Source organism: Amblyomma maculatum, chromosome 1, assembly GCF_055883805.1.
Source record: "Amblyomma maculatum isolate TAMU_Amacu chromosome 1, ASM5588380v1, whole genome shotgun sequence".
NCBI classification, from domain to species: Eukaryota; Metazoa; Arthropoda; class Arachnida; order Ixodida; family Ixodidae; genus Amblyomma; species Amblyomma maculatum.
The window spans coordinates 406,290,718-406,309,487 of NC_139344.1; the positions used below are offsets into that span (position 1 = coordinate 406,290,718).

Below are 18,770 nucleotides of genomic sequence, written 5' to 3' on the forward strand. Positions count from 1 at the left end.
CCTTCATGGGATTACGCCATACCGCCGCAACATACGACCTGATGACGCTGAGCACTTGCTGGTATTTCCCCAACACCTACGCTCTGCCGTTCTCTACAGCTGGTCATCTTGGCCTCTCACGCACATACGACCGCGTGCGCCGTCGTTTCTTCTGACCTGGACTCTACCGCGCTGTCCAACGTTATGTAGCCGCTTGTGACCTCTGTCAACGCCGGAAGAAACCCCCTGTACTACCACCTGGACACCTGTAGCCGATTGCTATCCCGACTGAGCCATTTTCTCGTGTTGGCCTTGACCTCCTAGGGCCCTTCCCCGACTCCTTGTCAGGAAACAAATGGATCGCTGTGGCCACCGATTATGCCACGCGGTGCGTGATCACTCGCGCCATTCCAACCAGCTGCGCCACAGACGTTGCTGACTTCCTTTTGTACGACGTCATACTTCACCATGGTGCTCCCCGTCAACTACTTACCGACCGTGGCCGCTGTTTCCTTTCCCGAGTTGTTGAGGAAATACTTCGTTCTTGCTCCGTTCGGCACAAGTTCACCACTGCGGCCTTACGAAGCGTATTAACCGCACACTCACCGACATGCTCGCAATGTACGTATCCGACAGTCATCGCGACTGGGATATTAGTCTGCCATTTGTCACCTTTGCATATAACTCTTCGCGTCATGACACTGCTGGGTACTCTCCATTCTATCTTCTCTTTGGAAGAGACCCCTTACTGCCCTTCGACACTTTGCTTCCCGCCGCTGGCCCCGTTACAACCTATGCCCGCGATACCATCGCCCGAGCCGACGCTGCTCGCCTGATTGCTCGTCACAATCTCACCATATCTCAAGAAGCTCAAAAACGCCGCTACGACGCTCACCACCGCGATGTGCACTATCCTCCCGGATCTCTAGTGTAGCTCTGGCTTCCGTGCCGTCATGTGAGGTTGTGTCAAAAACTTCTGCCCCACTACACAGGTCATTACCGTGTACTACGCCCAGTGACCGACGTGCCCTATGAGGTTGCACCGCTCCACCCAAAGTCACCGACTGCTACACCGACTTCCGAAATCGTACATGCCGCCCGTCTCAAGCTATATTACTCCCCCTCCACACCGCACGCCTAATACGCACCGGGACGTTGCCTTTTGCTGAGGGGGGTAGTGTTACCGGGAAACGCGGGGCCAAAGTGATGTGCTCACTGACAAAGACGACGACTGAGGAACGCGGACACGACGAAGCGTTGAGAAAGAGGACGACGCTGACAGAGTGAATACTGCACGGCTACTGAAGTCTTAGCGTCGAGTTCAGCCCATCGCAGTGCCGTTGCATTAAGTACATCTCCGTAACAATACAATTAATTAAAAAGCAAGCAGAGACACCTAGCCGAAGTAGCATCATATGTTCCAATGTGTACGTGACGTCCAAGATGACGGTACTCCATTTTCGTTGGGTTCCTGAAGCTTTATTTCATGTAAAGTAACATTAAGGTCTCCGTAAGAGGTTTGTGACTTGTAAAGGTGGCTCAACGGGCTAGTTGCTAAATCATATGTCTGGTAAAACCAGCTCAACTTCACGACACCATAGCTATGTGGTGTCCAGTCGTTACTTCATTGACCATATCCTAAAGCTGCGGTGTTTTCGCCGACGTGATTTTCAACTAGCCTGTCCGACAGCCACCCTCGCATGGTGTCCAGTATTTCATTCATATATGCTCTAAAGCAGCGTTGCTTTCAGCAGGCATGAATTATCAACTAGCTCGTTCAGCCACCCTTGCATGGGGCCCAGTCTTTCTTGTGTCCGTGTCCTCAGTTGCTCTGTTTTACCCGACATGATTCATCAACCAGCCCATTCAGACAAAGTTGCATGGTCTCCAGTCTCCTTTTTCCGTGTCCTAAAGTTGCGCTGTGATTTACCAACTAGCCCTTGCATGGTGTCCAGTTTTTAGTTGTTCCGTGTCCTCAACCTGTGCTGCTTTTACGGCACAAGACGTTTGTGTCGGCGAATAAAAATTCGGGGCAAACTTCAGCGTCGCCTTTAAGAGTATTACGTCACAACTTTGATTGCTTCCGCCAGAGCGGTTCTCACGCTGACATTGAATCCGTTGCCTTCTTCCCGATCATTGCGTGAAATATCACACAGAATTCACATAAATGCCACAGCATAGCGCCTCCGTGCGATGGTTTCTGAGTGGGCACTTCCCACAGCGCGCGACTGTTTCTGACCCTGTGTGAACGGAGAGCTCGTCACGTCCGCACACGGCCGAACCGAGCGGCCCTGCTGCCAACTGTCTCCTTTCCGGCGCGAAGCATTTGGCGGTCACGTAACACGTAAGGCTACGTCGCTCGGTCTCGTGTCGCCTCGAATTAATAGGAATTATTCGGTTACAACGAGAAATGCAGCGTCCACGTCGGTTTCTTTGCGAAGTCGGCGTGTATTACTAGCATTGTCTAACACTGAAATTACACCAAAGGACAACGAAAAAGCGAGATAAGCGCTTGAGGTTAAACTCCCTTAATTTTTTCCAAGCAACCAAACAGGTCACCTCTTCTGCACAGTGTTGTACTGTATACTTTGATTAGGTTATTTTCGTCCTAATAAAAGCGTGAAATGCCCAAGAATTCTTCGGTGAATGTGGTAAGACGTGGCGCAGCAAAGCTGAGTGAAACAAATCTTAGTTAAACGAGTGCTAAATAATGCTTCCTCATGTGTGTCCGTGCTTAATCCGACTAAACAATCGCTCAACGTTTTAAAATTACGTTCGTAGCGAAAAAGGATAAGAGGCCAAAAAACCCAAAGAATGAATTAAACAATAACACTGAATGAGAGATCCGAAACTGAGGCGTCTATTCCTCCTAGAAAAGTGTTTAGGCCCTTCAGCTCAATCAAAGATGGTATCCATTCAAGTTAAGTACCTAGAGCGTCCTAAACGCCGTTTAAAATCTTGATTGAAATATTTACAGTGCGAGCATCCACATCGGCCTTTCTTCTATTCCATACAACGTCGAGGCAGAGTAACATAATTCATATGGCAGACTTTCTTGATTATCGACAGCGAGAAATCGCGTACCGTATTGTGTAATTAGCAAGTCTTCTATTCAAGTATTTTGCAAGATGTTCCGGAGACATACTGCATCCCACAGGTCAAGGATCAGGATAATGTTTTGTACAGTTCCGGTTCAGGGCAAATTAAGCAATTTACCGACCACAGGACAAATAAGCCTTTTTTGTTTCTAGCATAGCTTAGCAGGTCATGTACACGAATATGCAGAAAAGAGGGAGCATTTTACTAATGATCGTAGAGGCACATGTTTCTAATTCTTTTCAAAAAATTTTATCTCCTCCTCTGAAGCACAGAAAACGGTTAGAAGTCACTGGTTACATGGCATAATAGAAGTATTTGTAGATCTCTTTTTGAGTCGCAGCACATAGGTATTCCCATTAGAACTTCACTTTAAATATGTTAAAGGCCAACACAATCCCACCGTAAAACTCGCTCAGTCTTCCGCGCTTTATTTTTCTAGAGGACACCGGAAAGTTGGCTGATTAGTGGCATAGCCGAACACAAAAAACGGCGCGCAGAAAGAAATCACACTTTTCACGTGAGGACACAAAAATGGAGCCCACCTATCGGAAAAATTATAGGCAGCTGTGCCCCCCTTTTCACAGAGCCTAAGTTGTATTGCATTGCTTTGGAATTTCTGGAGCACACGTGACTAAGGCTGTCATATACCAAGAACAAGGTTTAATTTGTTTGCTTCTTTTAGGAGAAATATGGAGGTTTATAGAATATACGCCTCGTTTAGAAGCTTTGCTTCTTAGAAGCCAAATAGGGAGAATATTTCGACTCGTACAATGTTCCCAGGAGCAGGCTGGGATGGATATGAATCTGCTCACTGTAAAACTGCGCGCAATATCTTACCTCGAAAGCACATTTAAACTATAACGTGGTGAATTTCGCCGATTCCCTGACTCGGTTCGCCTATCTGATTATTGCTATGGCAACAACCTAGCCTATTTTGCTTTACATAGTTACACTACGGCTTTTTATTAGTGACCATTGCTACAATAGTGCCATAACCAAGGTGAAGGTCAGAGCTAATTAGGGACGCATGAAACTACTCGAACGTCTGCAAATCACAGGAAAGGAAGTGAAGACAGAACATGTCTCAGCACACATTGGCATTAGCGAAGTTTAGTCGGCCTAGCATAGTCTGGAAGTCTGTTAGGTCATATTACAGTAGTACTTTGCTGTCTGAACTTACATTGGTCGTAAATATACATTTCTACGCCTAATTAAGCATAGCTAAACTTAGCTAAGCATATTTAGTAGGAATATACTTCTAACTTTCGCAAGCGGAACTTTCGCCTATAGCTTCAGGTAAGAACTGTTGCTTCTTTACTCACTAGAGTTTAGTACATGAGAGTAAGTCGTGGTTTATTATTCATTTCTGCGCCCATGCATTGCTTATCTTTCCCAATGCGACGTTGAAATAACATTGCCTTGATGAAACAGTTTTGGTGACTGCATTATTTTTACTCTTTGAAGAGGGGATCTACCAGCAGTAATTTATTTCATTCTTCTGCTAAGCCTGTCATTTCAGCCCGTTTACGTTCGTACGTATTACATTAGATCTGAATTTACTTTCTCTATTTTAGCATCGGCGGTGACTGCAGGACATACATGAGCTCTCTTTAGTACTGATTCCTACGTTGCCAGGCGCTTAATTAGAGGAATTTAACTTTGCGTCACTGCGTTTCGGGTGATATTACGTTATATAATATATCTCCGGCTAATGCTTTGTTACATAAAGTGGTTGCGGTGGTTTGATTACGCTGATGGGGTCGAATAAGTTATACTGTTTTCAGTGTCGTTATTTACTATTTTTCTGCAGCCACGCAAAATGGCTTAACATTCAGCAAGCAAAGGGTATGCACACTGAAACAGCCACACTACGATTTGAAGTTTGTAGACTATTATAAGGCGTTGGTATAAGACCACATCAGTAACATTCAGCGTAATTTTTGTATTTTAAATCCAGGGCTCAGGACCTTCGCCATATGTGTCGATTTCCTATTCCTCCTTGTCAAAATTTCATTAGTGATAGCATAATGACAAGAAGCTTTGCCATGGTGCCAGTGGCTCAAGTCTGTGGGCAATACCGGGAATTATATCTAGTATTTTTAATTCTGTGCATTTCTCCTCAAAGTGGAGCAGGACGCAGGAGTGGGCTGATTGCTAGGGCTTTGTTGTTAAACAGCGTTCTTGATGGAAATTTTGTGACTCTCGGATAAAAGTGATTCTTCGGCTCCGCACAGATCTTATGTTTACTTATGTTTATGTGAGCATGGCTCTTTTGTAGCAAGTGAAGGTTAATTGCTTTCAACATAATTATTGTTAATGTGTGGCGCCCTGTATTGACTGGTTGAACTTTCCAACTCCAGTTTAAGTACTGGATCCATTTGTTCGGGTAAGGGTCTTGTGGGCTAATACGCTTTGCAACCATAACGTTTGCAATAGCGTACAATAGAGCGATGAATGTTCAAAAGGCAAGGCCTGTCAGACGCCTGCGTTTCCGTAAAAGTACCTTTCCGTGTTCGGAGATCGGAAGGCTTTCTTAAATTTGATTCTCCTTATGTGATGCATAAATGCGAAATTCTTTTTGAAGTATAACGAATGAGAAATTGTGTTCGTGCTCTACTAGTAGCACAATGTCATTGAGTAGAGGACAGGATCGGTTTGTCGACCTCGTTCAAGGGAGAAAAGAACAGCCACTGATTTATTACTGGATATTGTGATTTGTTTTTATTAGCTCGTGTTGCTAGTTTATTTATTGTGAGCTGAAGTTTCTCTCGCATCTCGATACGCAAGAGAATGAAACGCTTTTCGGAGGTTATCGACGTAGACAGAATGCATAATGGACTTTAGACTTGCTTTTGCTATGGAGTTCATTTTTATTATGACGGTTCTAGTACTGAAGATGCACCCCTTAGGCACGCCGTTTATCTGTGTGAAATTGCTCGAAGGGTAGCACCGAGGCGTACTTCAAATGAAAGGGCGGGCAGAAAGCTGTTTCACCCTATCGGAATCCTGCCGGGAACTCCAATGCCCCATAGGGGCTTTGCTTCAGGGAATGGGTTACCGGACATAACAAAAACATGCATAACATTGCTTCTGTTGGTGATAGAACAGTAGTGTGTCAGTATGGAGCATGACGTCGCCGGGAAAGTCATTCCAGTCTTTCGCAGTGCTTAGAGGATCAAAACAGATAAGTAGATTTACGGGCAGGCAGATGGTAAGTGTTCTTTTCATGGTTCGTGCGACTCAAGGTGCGCTAGGTAGGAATGATAGCAGACTAGTGCGCAACACGGTACGAGAATTTGTGATGTTCCCGATGCGACGCCGGTTATTCAGATTCCGAGATTAACATTGCATTTTAGTTCGGTGACACTTTCGTGATAAGAATAAGCAGACATAAATCTTGCGGTGCGGCTTTGCATTGCTTCTGTTATATTAGACGGTTATTTTGCATATTATCGCGAAAAATGGGTGAGCGTGAGCCGCAGAAACGTTGCATACGCTAATGATTTCAAAGGTGGTGGTGCTAAACGTAGTGTTCGCCGGAAATACCGAGAAAGCGATTTGCTCTTTTGTGGTTTGTTTTACGTGGTATTTTCACATAAGGATCATGCATTAAATGAAGGTCTGTGCATCTATCTCTGCTTCGTTGCAGTAATAATTCCTGAGCTTTGCAATCAAGTACTTTGAAGGTAGTTCAGAGTTACGCCTGTGAAAGGTACTGGAAGAGGTTTTTTTTTCGCTGTCAAAGAAATACTCGCTATTCATTGCACTAAGGTAGTATTCAATCGATGTCGGATTGAAGAAGCTAGTGATCACTGTTAGTAATTGAAGGGTGATAATCAGCACAGTCATCAGCCAGTAAGCGTATGTTTAGAGCGTAGAGCAGTCGGTAGGCGGTTTATATAGAGAAGTGAAAAGGGCCCCAAGACTGTGCCGTGAGGCGCCTCAGGAATAACAGACAAGGAGGAAATATCGGGAACAAAGTGTTTCTGGTTAGTTAGAAAGTTTCGAACCAGTCAAGAAGAAGTAATTAAGTTTTAGACGTGATCGTTTTAGAAAAGGTGTTTGTGGGGAACTGGCCCGAATAATGTTCGAAATGAAAAGAGGACGTCCACAAAAATGTTGAGATCGAGGTTGGAGCTTAGATCATTGATAAATAGCGCGGAGATTGTCAAGAAAAAAAAAAAAGCTTTTATGAAACCGTGAAACCGTGGAAGAGGTTGATATAAACTTAAATTTCGTAATGGAAAGATTAGATGTCCTATTTGTTTTAATGAAACGCTATAGTAATGGATAACTGACGGTATTTATGACTAAGATTTTTTTTTGTTTCGGGAATGATTTTGCCAACTTCCAGTAGTGTGGTACAATGAATGATGAATAAAGCTAAGCTCCTGTAGGCTGTGCGATATCAGTGCACGTTAAAGAACCTCAGGTGGTCGAATTGTCCAGAGCCCTCCACTACGGCGTCTCTGATAGTCTGAGTTGCTTTGGGAAGTTAAACCCCATAAACAAGACCCAAAAAGAGAGGCGAAAGCAGGATACGTGTGGCATGTTTTGCGTTTTTCTAGTACATTTGCGGTTGTCATCAATAACTTCTGATGAGGTACCGTTTCAAAAACCTGTTATTTTAACAGTACCATGAGATTTGACCGATATATCGGGCAGAGCAGGGAAACCGAAGGGCGAAAATTCAAACAGTTTTCTACCTTATTTTCGAGTGAATAAATAGCTATAGTTCCTATTTAGCACTTCAGCTACGTTCGGTTCTGCGCTTTTAGATCTGCCATCGAAAAGCGGGACATGTTTTTTGCTGGTATCACAATTGATGTCCTTCCAAAATTAACGAAGGTTTATGCATCGCAGTTAGAAAAGTGCAGTAATCAATAACGATTGCTTAAGTTAAATATTTTGCCACGTTCTCGCATTGTTGTGTCGTCTGACAGGCCACCTTTTCTTGTAATTAAGGGGTTTTAAGGTAATAATGAGCCATGGGGGGTAATTCATTTTATACTGAAAGAGTAACGATTTTGTCACGGTATACCAGTGTTCGGAACCAACGAGGAAAAAAGTACAGAAATGTTCAAGTTAACGATAAATATTTTTGTAATCGTCTTTATAATCAAGAGTGAGTGTTTTGGTTGCATTTTTGGTTTTGGTAAGTTGTTGAGAAACCTGGCGTGGATTATCGACTGATTAATTAGTCCCGGAAGATGTTAAAATGGGTAGCATGTTCTCTGGATGGGACGTTAGTAATAGATGAACTATGCTCCATTATTGTGCAATTTACCTTGCTTGAGGAAGGACTAAATGGGATAAAGTAAATGTTTAGATTTGATCTGAATGTAGCACTTTACGGAATTTGATGTGATCTCCGAAGGAAGGGCCAGTTCAGCTGGTCCAGCTGAACTGGTCCAGCTGAACTGGCCCTTTCTTCGGACCGCGACTTCAAATAGGATGAAGACGAGAAGTGGACAGAACAAACGGTATACATTTGAAAGGACGAGCGGTATGGAGCTCTACTGGCCTTTTCTCGTCTTCCTCCTGTTTGAAGTCGCGGTTGCTGTCCCCGACAAAAATGAAAGCCAACTTTATTGCGGGGAATTTGAAACACGTAATATTGTCACGCCACTGATGACGAGGAAGGATTGTGATAGTCTGCGAGAAGAAGAGGAAAAAGCGTTGGTGTCTGGGGGCTAGTAGGCTTCACCTTATCCCACTGCCATATCACTGTAAATAAACACCCCTTTGCTTTTTTATCGTAACAACTTGGTGGAAGATGCTTCGTTCGATCCCTAAGTACGGCGCAGCAAGACTAACTGGAGTTTCGACGTAGTCGCCGCCTTGCTGGACTGCCACCGCATCCAACCATCATGGACCACACCGAATCTAACCGTGACAGCCGCGACGTTGCAAGCCAGGTTGGTGACAAGCCTGCCCCTCCAGCTCTGTTCCCTGCCAGCCTTACCGGGAACCACGACCCTTTGCAGGAGAGGAAGGTGAGGACGTTGAGAAGTGGCTCCTTCATTATGAAAGAGTTAGTCGGTACAACCGGTGGGACCCTGTCACCATGCTCACAAATGTCGTTTTCTTTCTAACTCACACGGCTATGACCTGGTTCGAGAATAACGAGGACAATTTGACAACTTGGGAGCGGTTTGCCACCGAGATCAAACAGCGTTTTGGTGACTCTGTACCGAGCAAAAAGCGGGCTGAGCAGACCCTTGCTCAGAGCTCAATTGCCGGTTGAAACTTGTACCACTTATACAGAAAAGATCCTCAGATTGTGCAAATGTGTGAATTCCAACGTGTCCGAAGAAGACAGAGTCGGCCACATTTCGAAGGGCATTGTAGCTGACGTGTACAACTTTTTAATCGCCAAAGACACCCTTGAAACCGTCTCCAATGTTATTAAACACATCCGCGCTTTTCAAGCTCTCAAAACGCATCGTACTGCGCCAAAATTTGGACGGCTGGCCAATGTGCCTACCGTGGCCAGCCTTGATGACCACGCCCAAATAGATCTTCCGTCGACGATCCGGCAAATCGTGCGGGAAGAACTCCTGCGGCTCAACCCACTTCCCCTGCACGAATCTGCTGAGGTCTCTGTCCAAAGGGTATCTAGACGGCCGGCTTCACCACCACAAGCGATTACAGTGCAGCCTTTCCCACAAGCTCCTCAAGTTGCAGCTTCTATTGACTATCCTCCTATGCATTTCGCCAACCGGAATGCGTCGATGCCAGACGCCCCAAGGTATGACGTCGCCTCAAATGCACATATATCTTCCATTCGATCTACCAGGATTCTTGAGCAGTATGAGCATTCAGCCAGACCTACGACGCACCCAGCTGTTCCTTGCTCTTATCCACAACAGCATTTTCTACCTTCCCCGCCGATATGCTACCGCTGCGGCGTCGAAGGTCACATTGCCAGATACTGCCGTAGTAGGTTCCCACCTCGCTATAACCGTCCGGCGCTTCCAACAGTACCCCAACAATTGGCAATACAGTCCCGTTTTTCAACAATCAAATACTCAGCGTGGGTATTACCGTAACATCCATAGCCAGAATCTCCGCGACCACTCCCCTGCACTGATAAAAGTGTTACTCCATCACCCGCCTACCGTGCGCGTCGTTCTCCATCACCGCGACGGCGCTCCATGTCGCCTCAGCATCCTCAGCAGGAAAACTAACCAGCGCGACCAATGGGGGTGAGGCCGCTGTAAATGTGCTGTGTGCCAACATCTCTCCAACTATAATGCTCAAAAACAAAATTCGTGTATTCATTGATGGTGTGTGTACATTACCTTTGGTGAATACGGGTGCGACTGTGTCTGTGATGAGTAATCAGTTTAGGCGCTTGTTGGGACGCAGAGGGATGTTTGAATATGACCGTGCTTCAACGTTTTGTGGTGTGAGTGGAGAGGCGTTGCGGCCACTGGGTGTGTGTAGTGCGCAAGTGTCTGTGGGTGGTGCAATTTTTTCAAGCCGAATTCGTGCTCTTAGCCCACTCTACGCATGACATCATTTTAGGAATGGACTTCTTGAAGTTTTGTGGCGCTACCGTGGACTGCCGAAGTCAAGAGGTTAATTTTGACGGCTCGCATCTGCCGACTCTATTTGAAAGTGGCCGTAATGAAGAAACAGTCTTTAGTATTACCGAAGACACAGTAACTCCACCTTTGTATGCCATGTTCGTCTCCGTGTCCGCTCCACATCTTGACCAGGTTTCATTTCAGGCCGTGGTGCACCCAGTTCACTCAGCACGCCTGAAGAAAAATGTTATTGTTACCCACTGTATGATCTCCGTGCATCACGGTAGTGCCTCGTTATGGACAATCAATCCATTGTCCGAGCCCGCAGTTTTACCAACGGGATTGAAGCTTGCCTCCTGTGGGCCCGACGCGCCCCACATCGTTGCTTTGGTCACAGATGCTACGAGTGCCACCGCACCTCTGCCTGCTGATGAAACTTCGATCTTCCGCATGATCAGCGCCGATCTCAGCTCACCTCAACGCCGTACTCTTGTGGATATTCTTCTACCCTTTTCGCCTATGTTTGACTTTTCTCAAACAGATGGACCGACCTCTCTCCCTGCACATCGGACCCATCATACTATCGACACTGGTTCGGCTCGTCCCATTCGTCAAAAGCCATATCGTGTGTCCCCATCTGAGCGCAAAGTCATTCATGAGCAAGCGGAGGACATGCTACGGACGAAGGTGATACAAGAGTCATCTAGCCCCTGGGCTGCCCCTGTTATTCTTGTACGCAAGAAAGACGGTTCGTGGCGATTCTGCGTCGATTATCGGCGTCTAAATTCTGTTACGAAAAAGGACGTCTATCTTCTTCCTTGCATAGACGATGCCCTCGACTGCCTCTCTGGTGCGTCCTATTTTCCTTGTCTTGATCTCAGATCTGGCGACTGGCAAATTCCAATGGACCCTGCGGATAAGAAAAAAACAGCCTTCGTAACACCAGATGGCCTTTATGAGTTTAATGTTATGCCATTCGGGCTGTGTAATGCGCCAGCCACATTTGAACGCTTTAAGGACACAGTTTTGCGCGGCTTAAAATGGGACATTTGTCTTTGCTATCTGGACGATGTCGTCATATTTGGGAAATCTTTTCAAGAACACAATGACCGTCTAGTACGCGTCTTGAATTGTCTGCACAACGCCGCTCGAAAAAAAGCTTCTTTGGAGAGCGCCAAGCGCTGGTGCTAGGACACCTTGTCAATGGTGATGGTGTAATGCCGGATCTCCAGAAAACTGCCGCTGTCAAGTCTTTTAAACCCCCGCAGACATTGAAGGAGTTGCGCAGTTTCCTAGGGTTGTGTTCGTATTTTAGAGGCTTTATGCATCGCTTTGCTGACGTTGCTCACCCACTGACGTGCCTTCTCAACAAAAACTCCACTTTTGACTGGACACCAGACTGCGACGCAACATTTCGTCAACTGAAGTTTCTCTTAATATCGAAACCCATCCTACGTCACTTTGATCCTGCTGCAGTGACAGAAGTTAACACGGATGCTAGTGTAATCGGTCTCGGGGCAGTCCTTGTCCAACGGCACGATGAACGAGAGCATGTTATCGCGTACGCAAGTCGTACCCTGTGCAAGCCGGAGCGACACTACACAGTCAGCGAACAGGAATGCCTGGCTGTAGTTTTCGCTGTGCAGCGTTTCCGTTCATATTTGTACGCACGGTCGTTTACTATCGTAACTGACCATCATTCACTCTGTTGGCTGCGGAACCTTCGAGACCCATGTGGTGGCCTCGCACGCTGGGCCCTCCGGTTACAGGAATATGACTTTGCCGTGGTGTACAAACGCTGTGCACGGACTTATTGCTTGTTATGCATGATTATCCAACTTCTGGGCATTTGGGATCGGTTCAAACACTCCACCGTGCTCAAGAAAGATTTTACTGGCCTAGAATGCGCTCGACGATTGAACAATACGTTGCCAGTTGCAAGCAATGTCAACGCCACAAACGTCCAACTGCAACTCCATCTGGCTTGCTGCACCCTGTGAAGACCCCGACAGCTCCGTTTGATCAAGTAGGCATTGACCTCGTAGGTCCGTTTCCGAAGTCCGTGGATGGAAATCGCTGGATTGCCGTGGATTATCTCACACGTTACTGTGAAACCGCCGCTCTTACATCTGCTACGGCGCATCAGGTGTCGCTTTTCTTGCTGCACTCAGTCATCTTACGACACGGGCCGCCACGAATTGTCATCACTGATCGGGGCCGACAATTCACTGCTGATGTTATTGAAGAGCTCATGCGTTTATGCTCCGTAACTTTCCGACACTCGACGCCATACCATCATCAGACAAATTGCTTGACTGAGCGCGTCAACAGAACGCTTATCAACATGCTAGCCATGTATGTGGACGCAGGGCATAAGACCTGGGACACCATACTACCCTTCTTCACGTATGCGTTTAATACCGCCACGCATGAGACGACTGGGTGCAGTCCATTTTTCCTGCTCTAAGCCAGACCGCCACACTACCCCCTGGATACTACCCTGCCCTTCACAAGTCGTGAAGACCCCTGCCTGGCTGAAACCCTCTGTCTCGCCGAAAAAGCTCGGAGAATCGCCTGATTACGGTCTGGTGCTTCACAAGAACGTTCTAAAGTGCGATACGATGCCAGTCACCGGCGGGTCACGTACTCTGTAGGTGATTTAGTCTGGCTGTGGCGTCCAATTCGGCGCCGTGGCCTACATAAAAAACTCTTGGCCCACTATGATGGACTATATGTGGTTGTCAAACGCATCAGTGACTTAACTTATGCAATAGCCCGCCTGAAAGCATCGGGTCGTCGGTCTGCCAAAACCGAACTATGTCATGTTGCCCGCTTGAAGCCGTGTCAGCCTCGCACGGCTCACGAACACGTACAGAGGGCTCAGGCTGAGTAGGGGGGAAATGTCACGCCACTGACGACGAGGAAGGATTGTGAAGGTCTGGGAGAAGAAGAGGAAAAAGCGTTGGTGCCTGGGGGTTAGTAGGCTTCACCTTATCCCGCTGCCATATCACTGTAAATAAACACCCCTTTGCTATTTCATCGTAACAATATATATAGTACAATGTGGAATTTGCGAGGCTACAGTTTTTGTAGCGTAAAATAGTGCAAAACATTACTGATGTTTAACGTTGCTGAACCAAATATTGAGCTGAAGCATTAGCTGCGGGTGACCGAGCGTTCTTCTTCTTCTCTTTTTCTTCTTCCTCAGCCCACATATAAAGCCCCGCATAACCAAGGCGTATGAACGTGCTTTAGTGGCCTATAGGGGTAACGTGAATGCCAGGGTCCTAGCAGGCTGATTCTAACATAACCGTCCCATATGAAACGAGAGACCCAAGTTGGCAGCTCCTGCCAGCCCGTGTGTCACGTGGGTTGTGACGTCACAGCGTCACGTGGGCAAGACGTGACTGCGGCCGGGTCACGCAAAGGCTTGAAAGTGCGAGTAGTATTACTTTCGCAATAATATGTTGAGGTTTACGAGCGTCGAGGTCGTACGGGGCTTATGCGCGGACAAAGGTCTCTTTTCACAGCGTATAATCGACATGCAGGTTAAGGTTTCTGGTTTTATGCGACATTTAAAACTGCTGAGGCAAATCGGCGCGGAAATAAAAAGCGCCCCAGCCGGCGCAGTTCTACAGGCATGGCATGTTTGCGTGCTGCATCCCATTCTTGCAGCCCTTCAGTTTCCACTAACAAAGTTTCGTGTCGGTGGTTGAATGCACGGACAGAGATGTTTGGGCTTTCCTGCCCTCTCTCTCTGCCGCGGGCAATCAAGGATTTTTCCGCCTTGTGCAAGCTCATTCATTGCGTTTCTCACATTGGCTGCTTGTTTGTGCCAAACAACGATCTTTGTCGTGCAGTCGCTGGCCACAAAGGAAGTAGCGACAATGGAGACTCCATTGAGGCTAACGAGCAGATTTTTTTCGCTGTCCATGCGGACTGGCCACGCGCGTGGTTCGCACGCAACAAACCCTGGCCGGGGCGCAATACTAGGCCACTGAAAAAAAAAATGGTTGCTTTGAAAGCTACCGCTGTTTCTAAGCGGGAAGATCGGCAGATAATGTTTCAATGAACGAGATGGGTAAAACTTTTCTTGGTGTGCTTAATAAGACTTCCCAAAAAAGTTCTAGCAATTTGCGCTCGCTTCATTATTACTTTACTAATGAACAAAGAAGCCAGTGGGATGGTTAAAGCAGCAACCTCAGGACTAAGTGTGTTCCCTGAAACGCACCGATACTGACGCGACGGAGCCTTAACCAAAGCAGCAGAAGCTCCTGCAACGAGGCGAGGCGCTCCTCGCTCTCATTCACTGTTGATGTTTCTCTGAGTGTTGTATAGCATAGCTTCATGGCACAATTTAACGCCAAATGTTAACACGCTATTTATTGTTAGTTTTTTCAATCCTGTAGAAATTCATTGACGTCTACCAAGGTGATACTGCCGTTTCAAAAAGTACGTCCTCTTTCCTATGTATGTGCACCAGCAGGCTTGTTTTGTGTGGTATAAACAAGGCCTTTGACGGCGTCCCAAAATAGCACCGTCATCACCAAAGTTCGCGCTCTTCGACATAAGCGAAATCTGAATGTACCGCGAAGCTGGTTTCTAAGCAGGTGAAGCTATCAGGTTCATGTTGGTAAAGACGCCAGTTGTATCCAATCCGACACACGCGCGCGCACACGCACGCACACGCACACACGCACGCACGCACGCACTCTGCCTCTGTAAAGTAGACTTCGTCGTCGTTAATGGTGGCCTATGAAGCGTTGTAGTATTATCAACAAGAAGAGATGCGGCGTTTTAAGCTTTCCATCGGCAGCCGAGCGATCGTACGGAAACCTACCATCTGAATACTCGATATGACCTTGGACGAGAACTGTACAACGAAAGCTGGGTTCAGACGAGTTACAAAAACTACCGAACAAATTCCATGTGGTTTACGCAGAATCAGTAAGGGCACCGGTGAAGGAAATGAAACTGAAATGCGGCAATTTTGACGAGCTTTCCTCGTTTCCCGTATCATGTGTGGGCTGCTGCATCATGCCGCCAATTCTGTTCGGCTGTTGGCGCTTGATCGTTTATTTAACGAAGCCTTACACATCCTAACGTGACTTTTCAAGTAAACAGACTTTGAAGCGCTCAAGAACTGCAGCAAGCTAAATCACCCGTCAAAGCTCCTCTATATGCGCATCAACACGGATGGCGCCAGACTTCGCGCCAGAAATCCGCACACGTTTGCTCCACCGGTACACTGCCTACTTCGCAAACCAAAACGCCGCCGTGGAAAATTACGGCACTCACCGAGTGGGAGCCACTTCTACAGTACTGCATATGAATCTTCGTAAACGAATGAGGCGCCTTGCTTATGCCAAGAGCCATGTCAAGGCCATGCGCTGACTCCTCTTAACTGAACGTGTAGTATGCACGGATGCTGTATTTCCTGCCTAAGGCAGCCGTCGCGCTTGCTATGCCAAGGCGTGTTGCGACCCAATAACAGAATGTCAGGGCCAATGCCACCGCATATCCGCAGAAGCGATGTGCAGTGCTCGGGATTAGAAAAATGACCGCCTTAGATTGTTTGGGACCGGTTACCGTGTCTTGGTCTGAAAGTGACCCGATTGACGAATGATATGTATACAGAGTTTAGAGGGTGCTTATCGCTCAAACGCCAACGCTTTTGCATAACTCCTGTAAAAGGCATGCCTGCTCCACGAACACGGGCCCTATGTTTTCTTGCTTTGAGTCCCCACGCACTGCGGCATCCCTGGAAACGATGCCTTATAGAGTAACGCGCTCATCCTCACACCGTGCCGTGCCTAATTGCAGATACGCATGCGACCAAAATACATCGTCACGCCTACAGCACGGCAGTGGACTGCCTCTCTCTCTATCTGCGCTTCCTTTTAGGCATCCACCCCAAAATCGGTTCTTCTGTAAATTCAGACAGGCACCATCCTTGTCTCTTTCTTGCTCACCGTTCCCACCTGCTTCAGCGGCAAACCCCGTGCTGATGTCAACCTCCTGTTCTGGCAGTGTACTTTGTCATATGCCTCTTCGGCTTGTGCCGTGGCTATCATAGAGCAAGGGTATTTGCTTTTTTCCGACCTTGATCAGCTACCCGGATATCACGCTTCTTGGTGCTGTTATTGGCCTCTGGTAGGCGGCAGCCTTAGATCTTTTGTTTATAACATGCTCTGTCTTCTACCGTAGCACCCCTTACGCATTCTAGTGAAGACCAAACGTGGTTTAGTAAATTTAAGTCTGGCTAGTGAAAATGAATGCTTATCGCTGCGTAATTGCGCTATTGGTACTATGCAGCAATACCAATCAGAAATTGTGTCGTGCAGAGCGACGCTGGCTCTACACTAAAGCACTGACGAGGTCGTGCGTGCGAAATGTATTAAGATAACTGCATTGGTGACATGTGAGAGGAGCACGCTGTTAAACGTCATCACAGACTGATGAACGGAAGATGGACTACTGAGTTCTTTTGCGACATATTGCTGGCGTCGTTTTTTTTTTTTTTAACTTAATGCTGGCGTCGCCATGTGGTCGAGCTCGGGAGACTGGCAAGTGCTCGCCTTCTTCGCTCTGGGAGCTCGCTCGCGAGTCTTTTAGCCCAGCCGTGTCTTCTTTCGCCAGTGGTGCTGGTGCCTGTAAACCTGCTTACCTAGCTGTACTGGCTTCTGTGACAATTTTGTGGGGTTTTCTTAGACGGAAAAGATGCTGAGAAATAGCTTGAAAGTACCGGGTCCCTTACAAGGCAGCATCATAGAGAGTATCAGTAAGTAAACTTTTGAGGCATCAAAATAGGTTTTTATTTTGTTCAGATGTTAAGATTGCAAGCGATGCGAACAAATATACAAAATAGCGCTGAAAGAAAACGTAACAAACAAGCCATTACTAAGGAAAGTTTTCTCAAATAAGCATAAACACTCAAAGGTCGCCAGCATTACACACAAATAATTAGAATATTTGTCTTCGGTTCGTAATTACCAAGTCATCACGTTAGTGTGCGATCTTATTAGGCCAGGAAAGTACTCTGTATTTTTGGGGCACTGCAACATGTAGCAAATGCGTCTGTACACAAAGAACTAGTCATCCATCACAGCTATGGCTAAGGGGCTTATTGGTACTGAAGGAATGTTTAAAGCTTGGCGTTCATGAACAATAAGGTGTAATCAGGAAGAAATCGGCCAATTCTTCCAAAACCTAATATCCAGTATTGAGAAAATAGTTCTTTAGACAGGTATAGGCAACGGGCAAAGACAATTGCAGCGTCGACGGCAGCGGCAAAGAACGCACCTCTCCCACTAAGAGATCCCTGCGGCGCGTGCTGCAATGGCAGCAGTGCGACTGCGCGAATGTAGCTGCCTCCTCGGTTTGATGAAGGGGCCGATCTTAAATATTAATCGTTACGGTGTCAATTGATCAGGCATGCAAACTAAGCTCTTTCCCCGCGGCAAACGTTCCTTCACGCACGATGGTGTTAGTAGGTTACCTGGGAATGAATGCTGTGAAAACAGCTTGCATGCTCGAAAATTCGGCAATAGGGAAGTAAGTATAGTAGACGCAATCACCTATCGGCTGTGTCATATAAACGACACTGAGACTTATTTCTAACAGATCGCTATGATGTTACAAACATTTCTAAAAGCAACGCGATGCTTCAAAGCCTCTACTACATTACATCGACCCTAATAGCTTCGTTGCGTCTGCCTAAGTAGATCCCGATTCAAGTGCAAATGCAGGCTGATTTCAGAGAATAAGGCCGCACGTGGAGGGCGCTCTCTTGCAGATCTGTTTCTAAATAAAGGACGTATTTAGAGCGTAATGGTGTAAATAAACTGCGATACATGGGTCACTGGGAACGTTTGTGAGCGAGCTTAAAATTGCGTGAATACAAATATAGCTGCCGCTGATTTTCCTAATATGCCGGGAGTGGTAATTTTGCCTTTCTTGAAATAGCGTGGGTATTTGATTAAAAAAAAATAACAACACAAAACAGCAGCATTCTTGATGTTGTAAATATCTTCATTGGTGGATGGGGTTTACGAAAATTTATTACAGCAGAGAATAAGTGGTTTATTTCAGCTTGAATCCCTTGTTTTCCCATTTTAAAATTGCTTATTTCACTTTGTCATTATGTTGATTACGAACTGC

At 46.5% G+C, this 18,770-nt stretch overlaps 1 protein-coding gene across 3 annotated transcripts in view; it reads left to right on the forward strand.

The window, feature by feature from the left end:
* The window catches only part of LOC146208813 (solute carrier family 41 member 3-like), a 152,020-nt gene that overhangs the window by 14,744 nt on the left and 118,506 nt on the right, over positions 1–18,770 (forward strand). The window contains exon 2 of one of the 3 annotated variants that reach the window (XM_084596147.1): positions 6,728–6,790. The exons of the other annotated variants lie outside the window; for them this stretch is intronic. The gene's annotated coding sequence lies outside the window, so the exon portion shown is untranslated. The remainder of the gene's footprint in view (positions 1–6,727; positions 6,791–18,770) is intronic. 3 annotated transcript variants of the gene reach the window in all.